At 37.4% G+C, this 23,113-nt stretch overlaps 1 protein-coding gene and 1 pseudogene across 4 annotated transcripts in view; one reads left to right on the top strand and one right to left on the bottom strand.

The window, feature by feature from the left end:
* The window catches only part of IPCEF1 (interaction protein for cytohesin exchange factors 1), a 181,346-nt gene that overhangs the window by 138,870 nt on the left and 19,363 nt on the right, over positions 1 to 23,113 (bottom strand). Inside the window, exon 1 of one of the 4 annotated variants that reach the window (XM_028103397.2) lies at positions 2,485 to 2,552. The exons of the other annotated variants lie outside the window; for them this stretch is intronic. The gene's annotated coding sequence lies outside the window, so the exon portion shown is untranslated. Of the gene's footprint in view, positions 1 to 2,484; positions 2,553 to 23,113 lie in introns of those variants that run through there. 4 annotated transcript variants of the gene reach the window in all.
* Positions 20,209 to 21,192, top strand: LOC114209341 (heterogeneous nuclear ribonucleoprotein A1-like; annotated as a pseudogene).

Raw genomic sequence — 23,113 nt, 5'->3', positions numbered from 1 at the left:
TTAGAGATATGTCAGGCAGTTAATTTTAAAATTGTCTTATTTTTCTGGATAATGTGCTGCTTTTGGTATTTTGTCAGTTTTTTAAAATTTGAGATTTATTCTCATTTCTGTCATGTCTTCTAAATATTGAGTTTCTTGCAACACTCTCTTTATAATTTTGTATTATTTTCCCTAAGAAGACTCTCCAAATCGTATAAGCTTCAGGCCCCACAAAGTCTGGTTCCACCCTGGCTATCCAATTCCTCACATGACTGCTTGGTCTCAGCTGGACTATGGCAAAGGATGGGGTGGGGGTGGAGGAGGTTGGGGTGGGGGTGGGTCTAGGGGCTGTGCCCACATTGTTGTGGTCATCTCCTGGGGCCTTGCAATAGTGGTAGTCAGAGATTTGTGATGTTCTCCAAGGGGCATGAGAATTTCAGGCACAAGATTTGAGGCTGTATGATCCAGGCACCCCTCCAACCTTGAAATATTAGCATTGTATGTTGTTAAATATGCCTGAAGATTTCCTGTTCTCCAAGCTAGTAAAGCATTTGTTTAATTTCAAGCATAGAATAGCTGTATTCCCATGCTTGCCAGGAGCATTAAATCCAACTGGCTGGCTCTCAGTCCGTGTCAAACACTCAGTTACAATAAGCAATACTTACATAATATGTTTAAAGGCATATCCATTACTCTATATCCCAGAGTTATTTACTACTCAGAGTGCTGAGACTTCAAGAGATCTGTGAGTCCCTAAAATTATATGCAGAATTTAATGTGTGTCTGCATTTATAGCTTTCATCAGAGTCTCAAATTGGTCCATGACATGTAAAAATTAATAATCACTAGTTTACATTTCGAGAGTAAGTACCTCCAACGAGGTGGTACTAAAAAAAAGAAACAATACTTTATACCTCCAAAAGGGTTTTTAAAACTACACTACATAATTTTAAACCCATTTCTATATTAAGCTGGGCCAGCAAAAACATATGTCATTGATTACACTGAGAAATTATAAGACATAGCCCAATGAAACAAAGGAAGCTTTTAAACGTACCGTTAATTTCATTACAGTGTATCATTACTATGGACTGAATTGGGTTGCCCCCCAAATTCATAGGTTAAAGCTCTAGCCCCCCAATAGGAAGGTATTTCGAAGTAGGCCTCTCAGAGGTAATTGGGCCACTAGGTGGGGACCTCATGATGGTTTTAGTGCCCTTAGAGAGTTAGAGATGAGAGAGAAAGAGAAAGCACTTTCCCCTCTCCCTGTGAAGACACAGGAGGAGTATGGCCGTATGCAAGCTGGAAAGACAGGTCTCACCAGAACCCGACCATCTTGGCAGCCTGATCGAGAACTTCCAACCTCCAAAACTGTGAGAAATAAATTTCTGTTGTTTAAGAAACCCACTCAATGGTGTTTTGCTATAGCAGCTTGAGCTGACCAAGACAGTCATTATGAGGTAAGGTCTATGGAAGAAATTTCTCTCTAGTTTCAGTAGACAAAAAGTTGGGCGTCTCATTTGATTTTACAGGGGATATGGTCATGAATCTATAACTGTTTCTTACCCTTTGCATTGCATATCATAAAACTTAGAATCAATATGTCATTGTACTCTAGTAAAGATCTAGTGCCTTCCCATATACACTTTGTGTATTAACTTCACTCAAAGACACCTCTTACTTTTCACAATAACCTTTTCTTCTGTTCCTTCTTGCAATTTCATTCTATTTTGCTGTATGCGTTTATGCAACTTGCCTTAAATCCTTTCACAAACAAGGCAGATTCTAAGTAAGAATATGAATGAACAAATGAAGGAATGACATTTCCACTTGAGAATTAAAAATAAAAATGTTCATTACTGCATTTGGAATTATACACAAATGTGTATTTGAAGAAATTTAATTTATCTCAACCATGCTCATAAACCTATGAAAATGATTTATGTATGCCAGGGGTTCTTAACTTAGGGCTCATGAACACTCCAGGGGACCTGCGGACAGAATTCAGGGAGTCTGTACACTTAGATGGGGGAAAGCTTATCTTCATTTGCACTGATCTCTAACTGAAATTTAACATTTCCTTCAAATACAAATATTGGCAACAAACCACGGAAGTATTTAGCAGTATCTGTGAATTTGTTCCCCATAGAAATCCCAGGTACGCTCGTCTCCCATTTGTGTTGTTGCAGCTATCCGAAAATATCACTTACACTTACCATCACCTTCAAATGTCACTACACCTGCTGCTGCTAGATCACGTTAATTAATATATTAAAAAAACACATTATTTCTATATCACAAATTTTTTATAATTATATTTTTATATATTTGGTTTCCTTGTAGTACTTTGTATTTTGCCTTATACATTTCAGAACATTATTCTGAAAAGGGGTCCATAGGCTTCCTAAGACTACCAAAGGTGTCCAGGGCATAAAAGAAGTTAAAACTCTGACAACACAAACTGTATTTAGGTAACATCTTTATGAGTGCTTGCAAATATCTTACTGAGATCTGTACTATAATTAGGGAATGGTGGTTTCTCTTGATTGGACAACAGTGGCATCCTCTTGTCAATAGTAGAAGCGGCATGAGTCTTCCTATGCCATTGACAAGTTAAGGTCACAATCAGCCCACACGCAGCAAACCTATTTCTTAGGTCTGCACTTGCAACTTCTGGGAAAAAAAAAAAAAAACATTTAATAGCTTTGTGAAACTCAGGGTCAGCATTTCTCTTACTGAGAGAGAGAAAAAAACAATTGATTTCACATTTCAAACTTCGACTAAGCAGCAGTACGTTTGACTCAATCATGTAAAGACTCATTATCTATTGTGCAAATTATCTGAGCCCCTTCCTTTTATTTTTTTTTTTCTCCCTTGCATGTCAAGCTTCTTTTGAATTTTTATCAGACACTTTGGTACTTTTAGCACAATTGGAATAGGGCAAGAATAAGGAAGTAAAACAAAAGGCTGTCAGTATGATTACTTAACACACACTTCAAAATTATTTTTAGTTACTGTTGTGACATTCACAATGAGGACCTGGTACAAAATATGAGTGTCTGTGTGGGTGTGTTGAGGGGAAGAGTATACCACCTCCAAACAGCCATGGGCAAAAGCCTTTGTCCCCACTTCCCAAGTCCATGGATCTAAGATTAGGAGAGAGAATATGGACCCATTAGGAGATTCCCCCACCCCAAAACAACACAACTCAAGCGTGAAGCCAGAGTGAGGAGGCATGGTGGATCCCTGGATGGTGGAGTTTCTTCCCTCTCTCCTCTGGGCCAACAGGAGGACATTACTCCTGGGCCCCCTGCCCCATTCCAATGAAAGGTGTAGTTAGAAGTTGGATTTCATAAATAAATAAGGCACCAGATTATCTAAAATCTTCTGAGTATACATCACTTTGTATAATTAATAAGTTTTCCAGATGGCTGACTTATCCTTTGAAGCAATGGCACCGTTTTCATGTTAGTTATCTTAGACGACTGACTGTATAATTAATGTACTATATGCCCCCTACGTACATAGAAAAGTAGCCTGAAATTAGTTTAATCTTATACTGATGACTCTGGGTCAACACAAAAAATCCACTTTCTTGCATGGGCACATTACAAGGGTAATTTCCAGGATCCACACAGGGTCTTTGACCCCTATTGGAACTGATGCTGAGAACTGAAGCTGCTTTTTCCATTTTGTCTAATACTTTCTTGACAGACATTACTTTTATCCTCCAACTAGATTTGAAACCAGATACGCAATCATGAATAGGTTGAGGGCTTGAGGACATCTTGAATGGAATAAAAAGCACAATGCATGAGATTTATTATTTATTGTTTATGATATCCATTTGAGCATTCATAGAGTTTTACTGATTTGTTGATTCTTCGATGAGTGCTAGATGTAGGAGTTTATAATATAATTTCCAAATAAATGAGATTCAACTATACTTGGTTTCCTGTGAAAATCAACCAGAGCCTTCCATGTCTACCCTTGCATGTCTATATACAAACTCAAAACAGAGTTTATCCCAGTTTTTGGTTGACAGCAAGCATCTTTTGTTGAATTAGCAACCTGAATTCAGTAGCCAAAATATTTACCAACTTTGACAACCCAAACCACTAGGTCCCACTGTCTGAAGTCTCTGAGTCACATACTCATTTTCACAGAGGCAGCAAAACCAAGTGTTCCCACTTCCTCTTTCACCCAAGCCTTTATTTGTCTCATTGAGTTGTAACCACACAATGTGGTGGAAGGACTATGGAGGAATATTGTAATCCTGCTTCTGCTTCCAACTCACTGTGGAACTTTGGGGAAACTACTTTTTCTCCAAGTCTGTAAAATGTTTTCACCTGTAAAGTGAATATAATATAACTTTGGACCCAGAGTGTTTGTGAGAATGAAGTGACATAATTTCCATAAATTTACCCAGGTCATGTCAGGCACTTAAGCAGATGCTTCAGAATTATTTGTGTCCTATCTTTTCCCTTGTTCCTTTATTTTCATGTTTATTGACTTTGCAGCACCCAGATATATAGATCACCTTCAAAATACATAGTTATTGTCGTCAGTGAAGCATTGCTGATCACCAGCTAACAGCTTTAATAACGCTTCTTAAGTGTCCTTCAGATTTTGAATACATTCGTATGACAGCACTTCCCACAGTGTCTTAGGAACATGTACATGTATAAGCCTGTCAGCCCTCAGACTCTGGATTTCTTGAGGGGAAAGTTGACATCTCATGCACCATTGTATTCCCAACTCTTAGCCCATTACCTAGGACATTTGCAAACATTTAATAGATGAATAAAAGAATGAATCAGTATTTAGATATCTTAAACAAAAGTTTGCATATATTAGGAGTTTCCTTATCTGGTATCATAAAAATTTGGATCAGGGGATGCCTGGGTGGGTCAGTAGGTTGGTTAAGCATTGGCCTTCAGCTCAGGTCATGATCCCAGGACCCTGGCACTGAGCCCCAGTCAGGCTTTCTGCACAGCGGGGAGCCCGCTTCTCCCTCTCCCTCTGTCTGCCACTCCCCCTGTTTGCTGCTCTCTCTCTTTCTGTCAAATAAATAAATAAAATCTTTAAAAATTAATTAATTGGTAATTAATTAATTAAAATATATTTCTTAATTGGATCAGAAATCAGAGATCCTGAAAAACAGGAGGCAAAGGTGACCAAATCCATAGACGTTACTTACCCGTGGCTCTCCACTGACCTCCTACCACCACACCTGGTTCATAACATTAACCTGGGAAACTTCCAACTGTATCTTCAATTCAGAAAAGGAAACAAATCTTCATTTGCATTTCTAGACAGAGTCAGTCTGCTATGCCTAAAATAGTGTGTCTATTTCAAATCATAGGAAAATCGGTGAGAAGGCTCGTACCCTGGCTCTCCATCCACTCAGCTCTCTCCATGTCTCCAATGCTTATTCAGCCAGGTGTCTTTCTTAGGAGGGGGGGCGGAAAAAGCTGTAGCTAAATAGCCTGGCTCATCACACTTGCCTTTCAGCTGTTCGGACTCTTGTCTCCTTTACCCCCTTGGTACTTTTCTATTGTGCATTCCTCACCAGGCATTTCTCCATTTCCATGACAATCACCAGGCCCCCCATCTTTGTGCTTCTCTCTAGATATTTTCATATACACTGTGCCTTTACTGAGAAACCCCTTCCTCACCTTCTCATCCAAACTTGTTTCCTTCAATTCCTTAAACCCTAACATTTTAAAGTAAAAAAAAAAAAGACCTTCAGTTACAGTCCAACAATGCAGGGCAATCCCCTCATTTCTTTGCAGTCAAGAAACTAAGACCCAGAGATGCTTGTGACATCCATCTGTCAGAAAACTCTCAGGATCAACACACCAAACCTTATCAGCTCTTCTTAGGAAAGCACTTACACGGCAAGGAAGAGGCAGGTGGATGAATACTATGGAATGCCCACCAACTCTAGTCTAAGTACTTTCACATGCGCTCATGGTGTCCTTATATTGAACCCATTTTAGCAGAGACAAATGTAAAACTCAGAATGGTCAAAGAGTGAGGAGAGGAAGATGGTGGTAGAGTAGGAAAACCCAAGGCTCCTCTCATCCCAAAAATACTAGATAACTATCAAATTATCCTAAAGACCCCAGAAATCAACCTACAGACTGACAGACCAAACTCCACAACTAACAGGAGAGGAGAGGCCACACTGAAGAGGGAAGGAAGTGCAAAGATGTGGTTTAGGGGATAAACGGATCGTGGGTGCTATGGAGGGGAGAGAGCCATGGTCGAGGAGAAGGGTGAGAAAGAGAGAAGCACACAGGAGAATGCACAAGGAGAACGTTTCCCCAAAGTCACTGACTTGGAAAACGAGAGGGACTGAATTTTGTGAGCTCTTGCAAGGCTTAAAGCCTGGAGTTTTAAAGGTCAGCAGGCTTGGCTGGGATAGAGCCCAGAGGGCACTGCACTGCTCCTAGGGAGAGGGCAGGCAAACAACCCAGTGGCAGACAACATGGAAGTGACGATCTGGGGGAAGGCCTGGGGCACACAGAGAGGAGAATATTTGCTCTTCACAGAGTGTGGCCTTGAGAGGACATGTTCGCGGAGATACCACTCTGGGCACATATAGCTGACACCATTTCCCTTCCCCACTGCTCAGGATGAACACACAGCCACCTGCAGGAAGGAGAATAGCACCAACACTGGCTGCCTAACTTGCTTACACCAAGCCCTACCTCCCTGCATTCTGGCAGGACTGCCCTTCTCAGTCAAGCTCACTTCAGTCCCAGTGCAGCAGGCCCCTCCCCCAGAAAACCAGCACAAACCTCTGCCCACACCACACATTCCAACCAGAGAGTTCTGCAGGGCCAAAGTGCTGGTGGAGTTTATGTCAGGTCTCAGTTAATAAGCAGACCAAAGCACACCTAGTGAAAACTCACCACAATCAGGCCAGGGACCAAACACTGCCCATAGCAGGCATAGAGAGCTTCTGCAGATGACTGGCCTGAAAGAGCAGCCAGAACACAAGAGCAGAGTGCATTTGGCACACACTGGAGACACTCCCTGAAGCACCAGGCACTGGACACTACTTAACCTCTTCTTTATACGGTCATTACTTTTAGGAGCGGGAGGTATAACTGGCTTTTCTAACACACAGTGGAAGGCAGAAACTTAGACAAAATGCCAAGATAGAGGAATTTATCCCAAATGAAAGAACAGAATAAGTCCATGGCCAGAGATCTAAGCAAAACAGATACAAGTAACACGCCTGATGGAGAATTTAAGGCTACAACCATAAGGATGCTCAACTGGGCTCAAAAAAAGAATAGAAGACGTCAGTGAGACCCTTACCACAGAGATAAAAGAGTTAAAAAAGAATCACTCAGAGATGAAGAATGCAATAAAAGAGATTAGAAACAGGCTTGATGCAATGAACAGTAGGCTGGAAGAAGCAGATGAACAAATAATTGACGTAGAAGAAAAATAATGGAAAATAATGAAGCGGAACAAAAGAGAGAAAGAATTATGCAACACAAGAATAGACTTAGGGAATGCAGTGATTCCACCAAACATAATAACATTTGTATTATAGGTGTCCCAGAAGAAGAAGACAGAGTAAAGGGGGAATAATACTTATTTCAAGAAATAATAGCAGAAAACTTTCCCAGATTACTGGGAAGGAAACAGACATCCAGATCCAGAAGGCACAGAGAACTCCCAATCAAAATCAACAAAAGCAGGCCAACACCAAGACATATTATAATTAAATTTACAAACTATAGTGATAAAGAAAAATTCTTAAAAGCAGAAAGACAAAAGAAGTCCTTAACTTACAAGGGAAAACCCATAAGGCTAGCTGGAGATTTCTCAACAGAAATTTGCCAAGACAGAAGGATGTGGCATGATATATTCAAAATGCCAAATGGGAAAAAGCTGGAAAGAATATTCTATCCAGCAAGGCTATCAGAATAAGAGGAGAGATAAAGAGTAAAGTTTTTCCCAGACCAACAGAAACTAAAGGAGTTCAAAAATACAATGAGATTTCACTTCACAGCTGTCAGAATGGCTAAAATCAATGACACAGGAAACAACAAGTGTTGGCGAGGATGCAGAGAAAGGGGAACCCTCCTACACTGTTGGTGGGAATGCAAGCTGGTGCAGCCACCCTGGAAAACAGTATGGAAGTTCCTCAAAAAGTTGAAAATAGAACTATCCTATGATCCAGCAATTTCACTATGTGTCCATCAACTGATGAATGGATAAGGAACAGGTGATATATATATATATTATATATACATATATATATATAAAAACATACATATACACACAGAGGTGATATTATATATATATATATATATATATTGCAACGACATGGTTAGAGCTAGAGAGTATGATGCTAAGCAAAATAAGTCCGTCAGGAAATACCATATGATTTCACTCATATGTGGAATTTAAGAAACAAAACAAAGAAAGAAAGAAAAAATAGACCCAAAAAAAAAAAAAAAGACTCTTAAATGTAGAGAACAGACAACCTGGTTGCCAGAGGAGAGGTAGCTGTGGGGGATGGGTGAAACAAATAAAGGGTATTAAGAGCACACTTACCACGATGAGTACTAAATAATGTATAGAATTATTGAATCACTATATTGTACATGTGAAATTAATATAACATTGTATGTTAATTATACTTGAATTTTAAAAAAAGAAGAAAGCATGGTGATTGTGGAAAGAAAGAGGCCAAGGTATGATAAACATGCTTATATTCCTTTCTGAAATATTTAATGAGTGTCCAAAATTCATTTTTTAAAAAACATATCCATTAATCAGAAGTCAGCCTCCTACTACATATTAATTTCAGATTCCCTGAGAAAAGGCAGTAAAGGAATTATAAATGCACCAGCCCCTATTGCAATACATGGGATGGTAATATACACTTTTAATTTACGGTAATATACATTTTAATTTAGGGTAATATACATTACCATAATGTAATGTTTTTGCATGTAAAATGTGTTGTCAGTCTTACAGGATGAGACTATTTTTCAACTTAAGGTTAGTTGTGATATCTGGAAGCTAGGAACACAGGGACAGCCCATTAAAAATGGGTCATGCAGTCCTTCGTGGTTCTCATTTTGGAAGTGTAAACACGTATATTTATTAAAAAAAAAAAACACACAAGGAACTCCCTTACAAGTATGTCAAGTCTTCTTAGATGAGGAAAGTTTTATAAAGGGACATATGGGGAAGAAGATTAATGTACGCTAAGACATACTGTCTCTTCCAAATGATATGATTTTCAAAAAGAAAAAGAAAAACTAACATTTATTAAATATTATATATCTAGTGTTCTCTCCCTATTTTCCAAAGATCTGTCAAGTAACCTTCCCTCAGCTCTCTGACTGAGTCAAAATACCCAGAACTCCAAAACCCTCTTGTTCATGGCTCTTATCAATACCCAAAATTTGTATTTATTTGTTTGATTAAAATTAATGCCTGTTCTATGGAAAACAGTTATGGAGTTTCATCAAAAAATTAAAAACACTCCTATCATATGATTCAGTAATTCTACTCTGGGTATTTACCTGAAGGAAATGAGACACTAACTGGAAAAGATTTCTGCACCCCTCTGTTCATTGCAGCCTTATTTACAATAGCCAAGACCTAAGTGTCCACTGATGGATGAATGGATAAAGAAAATGTGGTACACGCGTGCGTGCGCGCGCACACACACACACACACACACACATAATGGAATATTAGTCAGTCATAAAAAAGAAGGAAATCCTGTCATATGAATAGACTTCACAGGCATTTTGCTAAGTGAAATAAGTGAGACAGAGAAAGACAAATACAATATGATCTCACTTATATGTGGAATCTTAAAAAAAGGAACAAAAACAAAATCACAAGCTCACAGATATAAAGAACAAATGGGGGGTTGCCAGAGGTGAGGGGTGGCAAGATGTGTGTAAGTGGTCAAAAGATACAAACTTCCATTTATAATATAAATCAGTTCTGGGAATGTAATGTATAGCATGGTGACTATAAGTAATAATACTGTTCTGAATATTTGAAAGTTGCTAAGAAAGTAGATCTTAAAAGTTCGCATCACAAGAAAGAAAGGGTTTGTAACTATGTGTGGTGATAAATGTTAGCCAGACTCAGTGTGGTGATCATTTTATAATATATGCAAATATCAAATCATTAAGCTATATACCTGAAACTAACATAATATTATGTCAATTATATATCAATATTTTAAAATGAAAATAAAAAATAGACCATCTTTAGAATTTTTATTTTAATCTTTACCACCCAGCTTATGGGTCTTCCCGAATGCCTTTGAAAATATTATGAAGCTACAGACCCCCTCCTGGAAAAATGCAAAACAAAAACAATAAAAGATTTATATCTGCCTCCCACCACCACTCTATGGTGACAGGCATCATATTTGCTTTTCTTCACCCTTAATTCCCATTATGGTGCTGAAAGTGTAACAGGTGCTCAGGACATGACTGCTTGACTGACAGAAGAAAACAACAGTTATTTCTACCTTCCCATCCAATACATCCTTCCTCCTTCCATCTGTCATTCAACCACCTCACCTTTTGTGTCCCAGAGGAGTTAGAGACCATTCTTATATACTTGCTGCCTTTCTTGTCCTATGGAAGGCCAACCCCTACACCATGTTTGGGAGCCACCCCCTCCTAGTTCTTGAAAGAAAGCACATTTATCATCCCTGCTCTCTCTTGTATCTTCAAAGAAACTTTTTTACTTTCTTTCCTCTAAATGCGTAACGATGTTTTAAATCCCACCTACCTCTAAAAAAATCCCTTCTGCTGAAGCCCTACTTAGTCACTGCTTGTTTTTTAACCTTCAGGCAAGCTTCTTGAGAGAAATTTCCTCTTACTGCTCCAGTTCTCACCATACACTTGTTTCTCAAAGCCCTGAAAGTGAACTTCAGACACAGCTCTATCGGGATACTCACATCAAAACTGGTAGACATTTTTTTTTTGCTGAATTCAATGGGTATTTTTCAACCCTTTTTTACTGACCTTCCCCCAGCACAGGATGCTGTCTCAATATTTCCCTTCCCTTGGTTTTCAGGACTTTACTTCCTCCCAGTCTTCCTTTACCTCGCTGTCATCTCTCCTCAGACCCCGGGCTCCCCCTTGTCGCCTTTCATCTCTTAAATATTGGTGTTCCCTGGGTCTCTGTTCATGTGCTTTCTTTCTCACATTACATTTTATTTAACTGTCACTGATCCATTAATGCCAATGGATCCCAAATCCATATTTCAAGCCAGAATTACATTCTGAGCTCCAGAGATATCCGTTAGATTGCCCACTGGCCATCCCTGTCTCCAAGTACTAGAGTTTCCTAAACATGCCAAAAAAATGAGCTTACCATCTTTCTTAAAAAATGTGTTTTTCATCCTCATCTCGATGAATGGCACGCCCCATCCACCGTGTCCCCCAATCCACCTACTTATGTTCTCTATTTTCAAATTATCAATAAATTAATTACAATATTAACTTCTAAGTGTACAAAGAACATTGTTCAACTACACTGTGAAAATTATATTTAAAGTACTTTTAAGTTACAGTTTTATTTGCTTTATGACAACAAATCAATGCCACACAGATGTCTTAGAGAACTTAAAAAATAGAGAATAAAAGGAAGAGATAGATGGTATTTCAAACTAAGGCTATATAAATTATGCCTCCTAAATGTTTTAGGGGGCTAGAAAAGTCTAGTCTAGTGAATACTTGTAACATTTTTCTTTGTTATATGTCTATACTATTGCATCAATTAAGCAGAGATATTTTGCATTAAATCCAGTCCCTGTTAGGCCCAATCTTTGTTCCAATTAATAAGGCTTTTCTGAATTATCGTTTAAGTAAATACCTTCCAAAATGATGTGTAAGTGGATACATGCACATATAAAAGGGGCAGAAAGCTCTGTGGAGCCAAAATTTCATCTTCTGTTCCTATTTCTGACCCTGCGCCACAGATGGCCGCTGCCACATCACCTTGACATTTCCTCTGACATCAAGAAGGAAGTTTACCCTCCTCCATGGCTTATAATCATATCACTTACGCTTGTGCACACTTTACAGTTAATCTGATTTCATTTTGATCATAAAAACAAATCCTTGGAGTATGATCTGCTTGTTTTAGAGATGTAGAAACTGAGCAGAGTCAAGGGAACCTGCTTAAGGTAATGACAACAGGAAAATTAAATCAAACATTATGACCCTGTGCCCAACAGATCTTCCAAAAGAATGCCCAGCAGCCTGGAAAGATGAATGAGATGCTAGTGTATATACAAGTTGGATCCCATCGGTAGAAATGGAGAAATATGTAAATGTACATATTGTACACATTACCAACTAAGATACTAAGGACAAACCAATCAAAGATCAAATCTATCTGCCTGGAAAACATTTCCACAACTTCTCACCTTTTTAAACCTATTCTTTCTCTCATGTTTCCCTCTCTAGTCTAGTATCATAAGAATTCTTTGGCCTCTACTAACAGTGAAAGAAAGCTCAGAAATGTATTGATTGTTGTGGCTCTCACTGAATTCTCATACGCATTGACCATCTCAACAGTTGATCTCAAAACTTGACATGAGCAATACAACATTCTGAAAAGTTCTCAGTTTTGTAAAAGATAAAATGAGATAAGATCAGGACATGGAAGAAGTCCTTGAAAAGACCTTTTATCTTCAACAGTCTCAGGGACAAGCTCTCATAAAAGTGGGTTCCTTTCCCTTCAGGACCCAATTTACTTTGTAGTTATGACTTTATTAGCATGACTATTTCATTAACGTCTGTCTCCATATCAGACTGAAAGCCTCAGGAGAACAGATGGAGTGAATGTTTTTGCTTGCCCTTGTGCCCTAAGCACTCAATAGTCTTGGTGTTCAGTAAATACTTGTAGGACACTTCTATGGGACATGGGACAAATAATTTCTGTGTGTGACATTTCTATAGGAAAGAGAGGGCCCATGAAAGGTATAGAGATAAAGTACTAAGAGTGGGAGTCTTCTGAAGAGCTTCAAAATACCACAAAGCCAAGGGTTTTTGTCTAATAACAGCTGTTTTATTAACATGAATAAACTGAATAACAAGTAGCCCAGATCCCCAGTGTGGAGATCAATGGGAAGATACTTACTTCAAACATGGTTACAATATAGGGCATTAGGAAAAGTGAAGAAAAAGGGTCAGAGGCTCTAGTTAATCTCCTTTGTGGCAAGGATCACTGATGGGAACGGCTGGGTTCCACCACTGACGGCACGGTGTCCTAAGTCTCATACTTTAGGGGCGCCTGGGTGGCTCAGTCAGTTAAACGTCTGCCTCTGGCTCAGGTCATGATCCCGGCGGGGTCTCTAGATCGAGCCCCGCATCAGGCTCCTTGCTCAGCGGGGAGTCTGCCTCTTCCTCTCCACCTGCCTCTCCCCCAGCTCATGCTCTCTCTCTAATAAATAAATAAAATCTTTTTTTAAAAAAGTCTCACATTTTCTCTCTCAGTCCTGTGGATCCACTCCAAGCTCAGAAGCTAATAGTGCTGGTCCCCTAGTGCCTCTGTATTTGGCCATGGGATACCGATTCCCCTATCCGTCTTCAGATAGGGAAGACAGAGTCGATTCAAAGTTTTTAACATAAATATTTACTGGGAAATTCATGAAAATCAAGACACAGAAACACAGATTCAAGATTAAATGTGTAAATTCTTAACTTTTGCTTTAGGTAGCACTTGGTAAAACACTGGTTGTGTTACCCTGATATTGGCCTCTCCCGCACTTAAAAGGAAGACCACCCACTGGTTCTTTGGCAGGTCCCTTCCTTCTTTTTCAGATATCCCCACATTTGGACAAGAATTGTGACCTTCGTCAAGTAAAAAAACACAACAAACAAACAAAAAAACAGATTGTTGGCTGACACAAAGCTGACACAAAGGTGTCTCTAGATAAAGGAAGAAATAATTTCAGATTAATAAATATGTATGTGCACTTCAGATGCTTAAGTACAAACACAATCCTCTCCTCCCGCAACTCACCCTCTGTGAAAATTACTGCACAATCTCTAACAAAATAATTTTTATTTTGTTGAAATGAGGGTGACTTGCATTCAAAATTGGTAGGTTTATCGGCTTTCAAATAAAGTTCTACTTTAAGCATCATCTTTTTGAAAGAATAAGTATGACCCCTGAATATTTTCAGAAGGCATGTATATAATCAAATACACATCTTCTAGCCATACAACTTAGGAGAAATCCTACTTACCAACAAGATCAAGGGGGGGGAGAAGTACGAGGGAGTATAATAATGTGTTGGTGGATAATTACTATAAATTCCCCCATACATGAACTACCAATCTCAGAAACTAGAATACATTTAAATATTAATACAAAACCATATTGGAGATATATGTGCTATATCAGGATGAACTCTGAATTTCATAGTGTTCCTACTCATAATTATAAGGAAGTTCTATAAAAAGTAGATCATATCCTGATATATTTTTTTATTACCCTGGAGCTAAATATACTGTCTTCCAATTAAGTATGTCATATAAACAAATAAATGATGTTGCCACAGCTTACAAATATCAGAATACAGAATTTCATTTAATAGATGCTTATGTGGTAATATTAATGTAATATTAATGGAAAGATAAAATAATATTTTATTTATGTATACCACATGTATGTTTTAAAGATTTTAATACAGATTCATTCAATCAATTCTCAAAATAACCATATAATGTAGAAAGGGTTACTAACTCTATTTGCCAGAAAAGGGTAGAGAAAACACTTCTAAACTATTTTTATGACACTATCAAAACAAAGAAGGAAATTTGGAGAAAAGAATATTGTAAGCAAATGTCCCACATGAACACAAACACAAAATGCCTTTAAAACATTTGCAATATATAAAAAGCAAAATATATTCCAGGAATACTAGCTTGTTCACTTTTAAAAATCAGTCAGTATAGGGGCACCTGGTGGTGTAGTCAGGTGAGCTTCCGACTCTTGGTTTCAGCTCAGGTCGTGATCTTAGGGTTCTGAGATCAAGCCCCGTATTGGGTTCTATCTGCACTCAGTAGGGAGTCTACTTAGGACTTTCTTTCCCTCTCCTTCTGCCCTTTCCCCCACCCCACTCTCTCTCTCTCTCTCAAATAAGTAAGTAAATCTTAAAAAAAATCAATACAATTCTGCACGTTGACACAATGAAAGAGAAGGATCATATATCTTAGTAGTTTGAGAAAAAGCATTTGAAAAAATTCAATACCCCTTCATAAATTAAAGAAGAACTGTCAGCAAATTATTAATAGAGGAATTTCTTCAATATGAAAAACGACATGTATAAAAAGCTACAGCTAATATCATACCTAATGGTGAAAGGCTGACCACTTACCAGTTAAGATCAAAAACAACACCAGGATACTCACCCTCATCATTTCTATTTAAAATTGTTCTGGTAGGTTTAGCCAGTGTAATAATGCAGGAAGAATAAATAGAAAGTATAAAACTTTAAAAAAAAAGGAATAAAACTCTCTTCATTCACAAACAACATGGTTATATATGCAGAAAAATCCAAAGAAATCTACAAAACTATCCCACAACTAATAATTGAATTAGCAAGGCCTCAGGAAACACAGTCAACATACAAAAACAACAGTATTTCTAGATAACAGTTACGAACAAATGTAAAATTATATCTAAAAAATAATACTCTTTATAATAGCATCAAAAAACAAAAAAAAATTATGGATAAACTTAGCAAAAGATATCTAAAGCCTCTGCACTAAAAACAACAAAACATGGCTAAGGAAAATGAAGAGATCTACAATAAAGCTATGACAATTGAGAGAGCATGATACTGGTATGAGGAGGTACAAAGTGACAATGGGACAGAGAGAGGGTTGAGAAATAAAGACACACTTTTATAGTCAATCAATTTTCAACAAAGAGCAAATCAATGTAGAAAGAAAAGACATTTTGATAATACTCCTGGAACAAGTGGATATCTTTATGAAAAAAAAAATTAACTTCAGTTCCTACCTCATAGACCTAAATATAAAAGCTAACACTATAAAACTTCCAGAAGAAAATATAAAAGAATATTTTCAAAAACTTGAGGTACATGAAGATTTTTCACCCAGAACGCAGAAAGTATAAAAGAAAAAATTAAAGATTTTTTCTCACTAAAAATGACATTAATAGGGGTGCCTGAGTGGCACAGTCAGTTAAGCATCTGACTCTTGGTTTCGGCTCAGGTTGTGATCACAAGGTCATGAGATCCAGCCCCACGTCAGGCTCTGTGCTCAGTGGAGAGTCTACTTGAGACTCTCTCTCCCTCTTTCTCAGCCCCACCCCACTATTCGCTCTCTCTCTCCCTCTGTAAAATAAATAAGTAAATCTTGAAAATGACATTAATAGAATAAGCAAACCACAGATGGGAGAAAATATTCACAAAATGTCTTATCAGGCAAAGGACCCATATCCAGAATATACAAAGAATTCTTCCAACTCAGTAATAAAATGACAGCTAGACCAATTAATAATGGGCAAATGATTTGAACAGATACTTCACAAAAGATCCACAAGTGGCCCAGAAGCACGTGAAACAATGCTTAACATAGTGAACTATTAGGAAAACACCCCAAACCCGCAATGAGATACTACTATAATGATAGAAGATAAAAAGATGTTGGCAAGATGGGAAACAACCAGAACTCTCAGACATTACTGATCATCATGGAAAAAGCTACAACATTCTTTTCAAATGCTTGGCAATTTCTTAATAAAGTTAAACACAACATCCACTATGACCACCAGTTCCACTCTTTAGTATTTACTCAAGAGAAAGGAAAACATACAGACACACAAAGACTTGTATATGAATATTCATAGTGACTTTATTTATAATAGTCCCAAACTGTAAAACAACCCAAATGTCCAAAAACAGGAAAAGAAGTAAACAAATTGTGATATATTTGTATGATACCAACGGCAGCAATAAACAGAAATGAAGGATTACTGTTTTGTGCAACAGCATAAATTAACCTCACACACATTATGCTGAACAAAAGAAGCCAGATCCCTGAGTACATGCCAGGTGATGCCATTGATATGAAGTTCTGGAACAGACAAAACTGATCTGTGGAGACCGAAATCAGAATGATGCTTGTGGCTGGAGAGAGGAGAGAGGCAGGACTGACTGTAAGGGAGCAAGAAGGGAAATATTCTGTATCTTGGTAACAGTCTGAGTTACATGAATATGTGCAATTGTGAAAACTGAGAACTAAAACACTTATGAGCCATGCATCTCACTATATGGAGACTATACTCCAGTACAATAATTTAAAGCACAGAAGGTAATTAGATGATATTATTTTGATGAAGTGAAAATTACACTTGAAAACAAATAAAGCAATAAAATAGGGCCACTTCATTCCACTCTTCCCCTCTAGGAGAATAAGCTCCAGGCTGTGGAGGAGATGGAAGGCACAAATCTGTTTTCATTTGCATCTGACTAGAATCACAGCGTGCTTCTAGTTTTAAAGATGTCAATACTTACCCCCCTCCCATTTGGCCCATAAACCAAAGCTACCCTCATCCTCCAAAACCTGAAGAAGATACGGGGATCAGTTCCAACTCTAACTGTGTTAGTAGAACTATGTATTTCTGTCTCCAGCAGGATGCCTTCCAGGGAGACTGTCAAGGGTAAGTCTGAATATATATGATTTTTACCTTTCATGCTGACTTTAGAACCTAATTAGGGTAAGGTAGGAATTCACAGTAATTGTCCCTATGTAAGTTGATAAGTATTATATAATAGATTCAAATGCATAACTGAATTCCTATCAGATGATTCTTAGTGCTTTGGTTATAATTAAATGTACTGATTGTACTTGAAATACATTAAAATTCTCACTAATCCTTTCTCTTCCCTCCCCTACCAAAAATCATGAACTATTTATAAAACTTTCAGAGTCTCTTCATTTGGTTTTACTTATCTGAACTCATAAGCCATGCATGGTAAATTTCAGACCTATAATTTGTGGTTTCCTGCTTCCAAGATTACTCCAGAGAAGTTCTCATGTGACTGTTTTTTCTAGTTAAATATTTACACATATTCACAGTATACACAGGCAGTTCATATTTGACATGATTTAACAGCATCTACATCTGTTTCTCATCATAACATGACTGGAAAATGTGCCTACTAAACAATTTTTTAATACAGTTGTCCAAAACATTGTTTCTACTCTCATCTTGAGACATTTCTTTATAAAGAAAACAAGGTCAGATGGCCCCTCTCAGGCCCTGTTTCCTTCTCAATTTCCTTCCTCTGGCTTCAGGAGCCTCTCCTGCTCTCAAGCATTACTTTCCAAGCCTAACCAAAATACGGGTCATGTCTTATTTTTATCAGTGTGTGAAAAACACAAAATAAATGGAGATATGAAGGGAAAATAACCTATTTAAATAAAAAAGCCACCAAATGCAACACTTGGCTTTCCGTGTGGTATTCCAAGGTTAGCAGGATTGCATCTGAACAAAGCCCCTACTGATGTAAAAATGCTTCAAGTCAGTTTCATGTTCCCGGTGCATAACTTCACACATGATCTTTCCAAATACAAAACAAAATGAAGAAGGAGCAGAAGGAGAGGGAGAGGAAGAAGAAGAAAAGAAACTTCTTGGCTTTCAAGAGGTAATAATGTCTATGTCCCCAAAATTTTAAATCACAACACAAACATCTGTTCTAATTCTTCCCCTGTCTAACAAAGTGAATCGTATTTTAAATTCCTACATTTTCCCCAGAATATAAAGCAGAGTTAAATTATGAGAATATTTTCCTCAGAACAGTAATTTAGAATAAATTGATCTTGTATGAATTTCATTCTGTTGTTTTGGGTTTTAATCCACAAATCTGTTTTCTCATTTCTATTCATATACTGTTATCAGAAGCAATAACAAGGGAAAATGAAAATAAAAACTCCTGAGTGAATTATAAATCCTAGAAGCCGATCATAGTTCATATGTATCAGAGAAGCTAAAATAAAAGGAAAGATTGTTTTCAACTATTTTGAGACTCATTTTTCCAGTTTGTGTCTAATTCAAGATCTTCACTTTTTTTCTTTTCTCTTCCCTGATTATATTTTGGCCACTTCACAGCTCATTATGCTCTGGAAAGAAAGAGATTGGATAACATAAAATGAGATGAAACTAAAATGAGTGCAATTGGCCTCAACAGCCCTGAGGAAAAGCTTTATTTTAAAGAAGCCTAGAAAACTTGGATCTAATAAAGCTTTTGGTGCATCTGAGAATTTAAATAATCTTCAATATTCTTAATTCTTGTCATGCTGATTAAAAAGCATAAGAATAGATTTTTAGACATACTTTGTAGACATTCTATTTTATGAAATAATATGAAAAGTTGCTCAAATCCAGCTATCACACCGTATACTCAGAGAAATGCTTCCTAGGATACTGTATATTTTCTCAAACAAGATACACACACACACACACACACACACACACACACACACACATGCATGTGCACACATAAATAAGTGCTAATTTTGGTTTGCTGTCCTGATACTTCAAATACCTATGCTAGTTTTAGAAGAAGGTAAGTAATTACAATATGTAGATACAGACAACCTGCGGAGGATGCAAAATTTTTTTACTCATGAGCTATCATTACGTAGTAAACATTTCAGGAAAGGGGATAATATGTATATTTAAATTTCTTTCTCAGCTTTTAGAGAGGTAAAACATAATGAGCATCCAAAAAACCCAAAGAACTTTATAAAACCTTTCAGAAGGCTGAGGAGAGAATAGTTACCAACTCTTCTTATGATGACAGCAGAACCTGGATACAAAAACGTGACACCGATATTTTAAGAAAATTGTAGACCAGCATCTTTCATGAACATAGATGTAATAAAACTTTGTAACAAACTATTGGCAAATTGAATCCAGCAATATATAGAAAGGATATTATATCATAACTATGAGGAGTTGATCCATGATTTGACATTTGAAGATCATTCAATATAAACCATCATATTAACAGACTAAAGAGAGAAAATCATGTGATCATTTCAATGGATACAGAAAATGTATTTGCCAAAATTTAAAACCCGCTTGTGATTATAAAAACAAAAGACCCTTTCTGCCCGTGGACACCGCCGAGTAAGCATCGTTAAAGGCTCCCCTCCCACCGCCGTCATGTCTAAGTCAGAGTCTCCCAAAGAGCCTGAACAGCTGCAAAACTCTTCATCGGAGGTTTGAGCTTTGAAACAACCGATGAGAGTCTGAGGAGCCATTTTGAGCAACGGGGAACGCTTACGGACTGTGTGGTAATGAGAGATCCAAACACCAAGCGCGCCAGAGGCTTTGGATTTGTCACGTATGCCACTGTGGAGAAGGTGGATGCAGTCATGAAGGCAGGGCCACACAAGGTGGATGGAAGAATTGAGGAACCAAAGAGGGCTGTCTCAAGAGAAGATTCTCAAAGACCTGGTGCCCACTTAACTGTGAAAAAGATTTTTGTTGGTGGCATTAAAGAAGACACTTTAGAACATCATCTAAGAGATTATTTTGAACAGTATGGGAAAATTGAAGTGATCGAGATCATGACTGACCGAAGCAGTGGCCAAAAGAGAGGTTTTGTTTTTGTAACATTTGATGACCATGACTCTGTAGACAAGATTGTCATTCAAAAATACCATACTGTGAATGGCCACAACTGTGAAGTAAGGAAAGCCCTATCTAAGCAAGAGATGGCTAGTGCTTCATCCAGCCAAAGAGGTCGAAGTGGTTCTGGAAATTTTGGTGGTGGTGGTGGAGGTGGTTTTGGTGGGAATGACAACTTTGGTCGTGGAGGGAACTTCGGTGGTCGAGGTGGCTTTGGTGGCAGTCGAGGTGGTGGTGGATATGGTGGCCGTGGGGATGGCCATAACGGACTTGGTCATGATGGAAGCAACTTTGGAGGAGGCGGAAGCTCTAATGATTTTGGCAGTTACAACAATCAATCCTCAAATTTTGGACCCATGGAAGGAGGAAATTTTGGAGGCAGAAGCTCTGGCCCCTATGGTGGTGGAGGCCAATGCTTTGCCAAACCATGAAACCAAGGTGGCTATGGTGGTTCCAGCAGCAGCAGTAGCTACGGCAGTGGCAGAAGGTTTTAATTGCTGCCAGGAAACAAAGCTTAGCAGGAGAGGAGAGCCAGAGAAGGGACCGAGAAGCTACAGGTTACGACAGATTTGTGAACTCGGCCAAGCACAGTGGTGGCAGGGCCTCGCTGCTACAAAGAAGACATGTTTTGACAATACTCATGTGTATGGGCAAAAAACTCGAGGACTGTATTTGTGACTAACTGTATAACAGGTTATTTTAGTTTCTGTTCTGTGGAAAGTGTAAAGCATTCCAACAAAGGGTTTTTTTCGTTGCACCCATACTGTTGATTGCTAAATGTAATAGTCTGATCATGACACTGAATAAATGTGTCTTTAAAAAAACAAAACAAAACAAAAGACCTCCAAGCGTGCAAGTTATAAAAGGGAACTTCATCACATAAAAAGGAACTTCATCTCATAAAAGGCCATCTATGAAAAAAACTTACAGCTAACATCATATTTATGGTAAAATTTTAAGTACTCCCCTATCGTTAGGAACAAAGCAAAAGATATACCACCTCACTACTTCTATTTATCTTTGTATGGGCAGTGAAAGCTAGTGCAATATGGTAAGAACAAAACAAAATAAAAGATTTAAAGACTTAGAAAGGAAAAGACATGACTGCCTTCTTTTTTTTAATCTTATTTTATTATGTTATGTTAATCACCATACATTACATCATTAGTTTTTGATGTAGTGTTCCATTTTTCATTGTTTGCAACATAACTGCCTTCTAAATAAAATCTTAAAGAAAATCAAAACATTGTTAGAAATAACTAAGGAATCCATGTAGAAAATCCTAATAAATCTTCTTAAAAAAAAAAAAAACTTGTAGAAGTAATCATTGAATTTAGCATGGTCACAGGATAAAAAATTAATCTAAACATTTCTATTACATTTCTATGTAGTAGTAAAAAATTGAGAAATAACATTTTAAAAACAATCCCCCTTACAATATCATCAAAGAATAATTGGGATAATTAGGGATAATTTTAACAAAAGCCTATAAGATCTCTAAACTGAAAACTATTGTGAATTGCTGAGAGAAGATCTAAAGAAGGTGTAAATAAATAGACATATATTATGATTATGGATAAGAAGACTTAATATTATTCAGATATCAATTCTCTCCAAACTGGCTGGTATGGTCAATTCATTCCCAACGAAAATCCCAGCAAGCTGTTTCTGTAGAAATTGACAAGCTGACTCTAAAATTTTTGTGGAAATGCAAAGGACTTTTATGGTAGCAAAAATAATTTTGAAAAAGAAAAATAAAGGTGGCGGATTCGTAATACTTCCTAATGTCAAAACTTACTATAAAGCTAGAGAATCCGGACAGTGTGTCATTGGTGCAAGAAAAGTTAAATGCAGAAGTAAACTCATACATCAGTGAATTTATTTTCAACAAAGAAACCAAAGTAATTCAAAGGAAAATTAAAGTGTTTTTTTCTTTTTTTTTTCTCAAAGAGATCTGGGAATTTGGATACTTATGTGGGAAAAAGTAAGTATCAACTTCTACTCATTCTACAAACAAAACTTAATTTGAAATGCCTTATGTATCCAAAATAACAGCTATGACAATAATGTTTCCAGATGAAAACATAGGGTAATACCTTCACAGCCTCACAGTAAGCAAAGATTTCTTAGATGGGACGCAAACAGCACAAAATATAAAATAATCTCATAAATTAGATGAAATAAAAAATAAAAACTGTTGCTCACCAAGACTTCTTAAAATAAAAAAGCAATTTCTAGGCCAGGAGAAAATATTCATAATGAATATATATATAATAAAAAGATTGCATCCAGAACATATAAAAGTCTAACAAATAAATAGCAAAAAAGATGAACAATCCAATTAAAAGTAGAAAATAAAACTTGAACAAACCCTTCACAAAAAAAAGATATATAAATAGTTAATAGGTACATGAGAATGTACCCAGCATTTCATTAA

Source organism: Eumetopias jubatus, unplaced genomic scaffold (assembly GCF_037043125.1).
Source record: "Eumetopias jubatus isolate StellerSeaLion01/CBP00866 unplaced genomic scaffold, mEumJub1_p1.0 scaffold_6, whole genome shotgun sequence".
NCBI lineage: Eukaryota > Metazoa > Chordata > Mammalia > Carnivora > Otariidae > Eumetopias > Eumetopias jubatus.
Note: the sequence above shows the minus strand (reverse complement) of the source record. Positions and strands in the feature narration are given on the sequence as shown.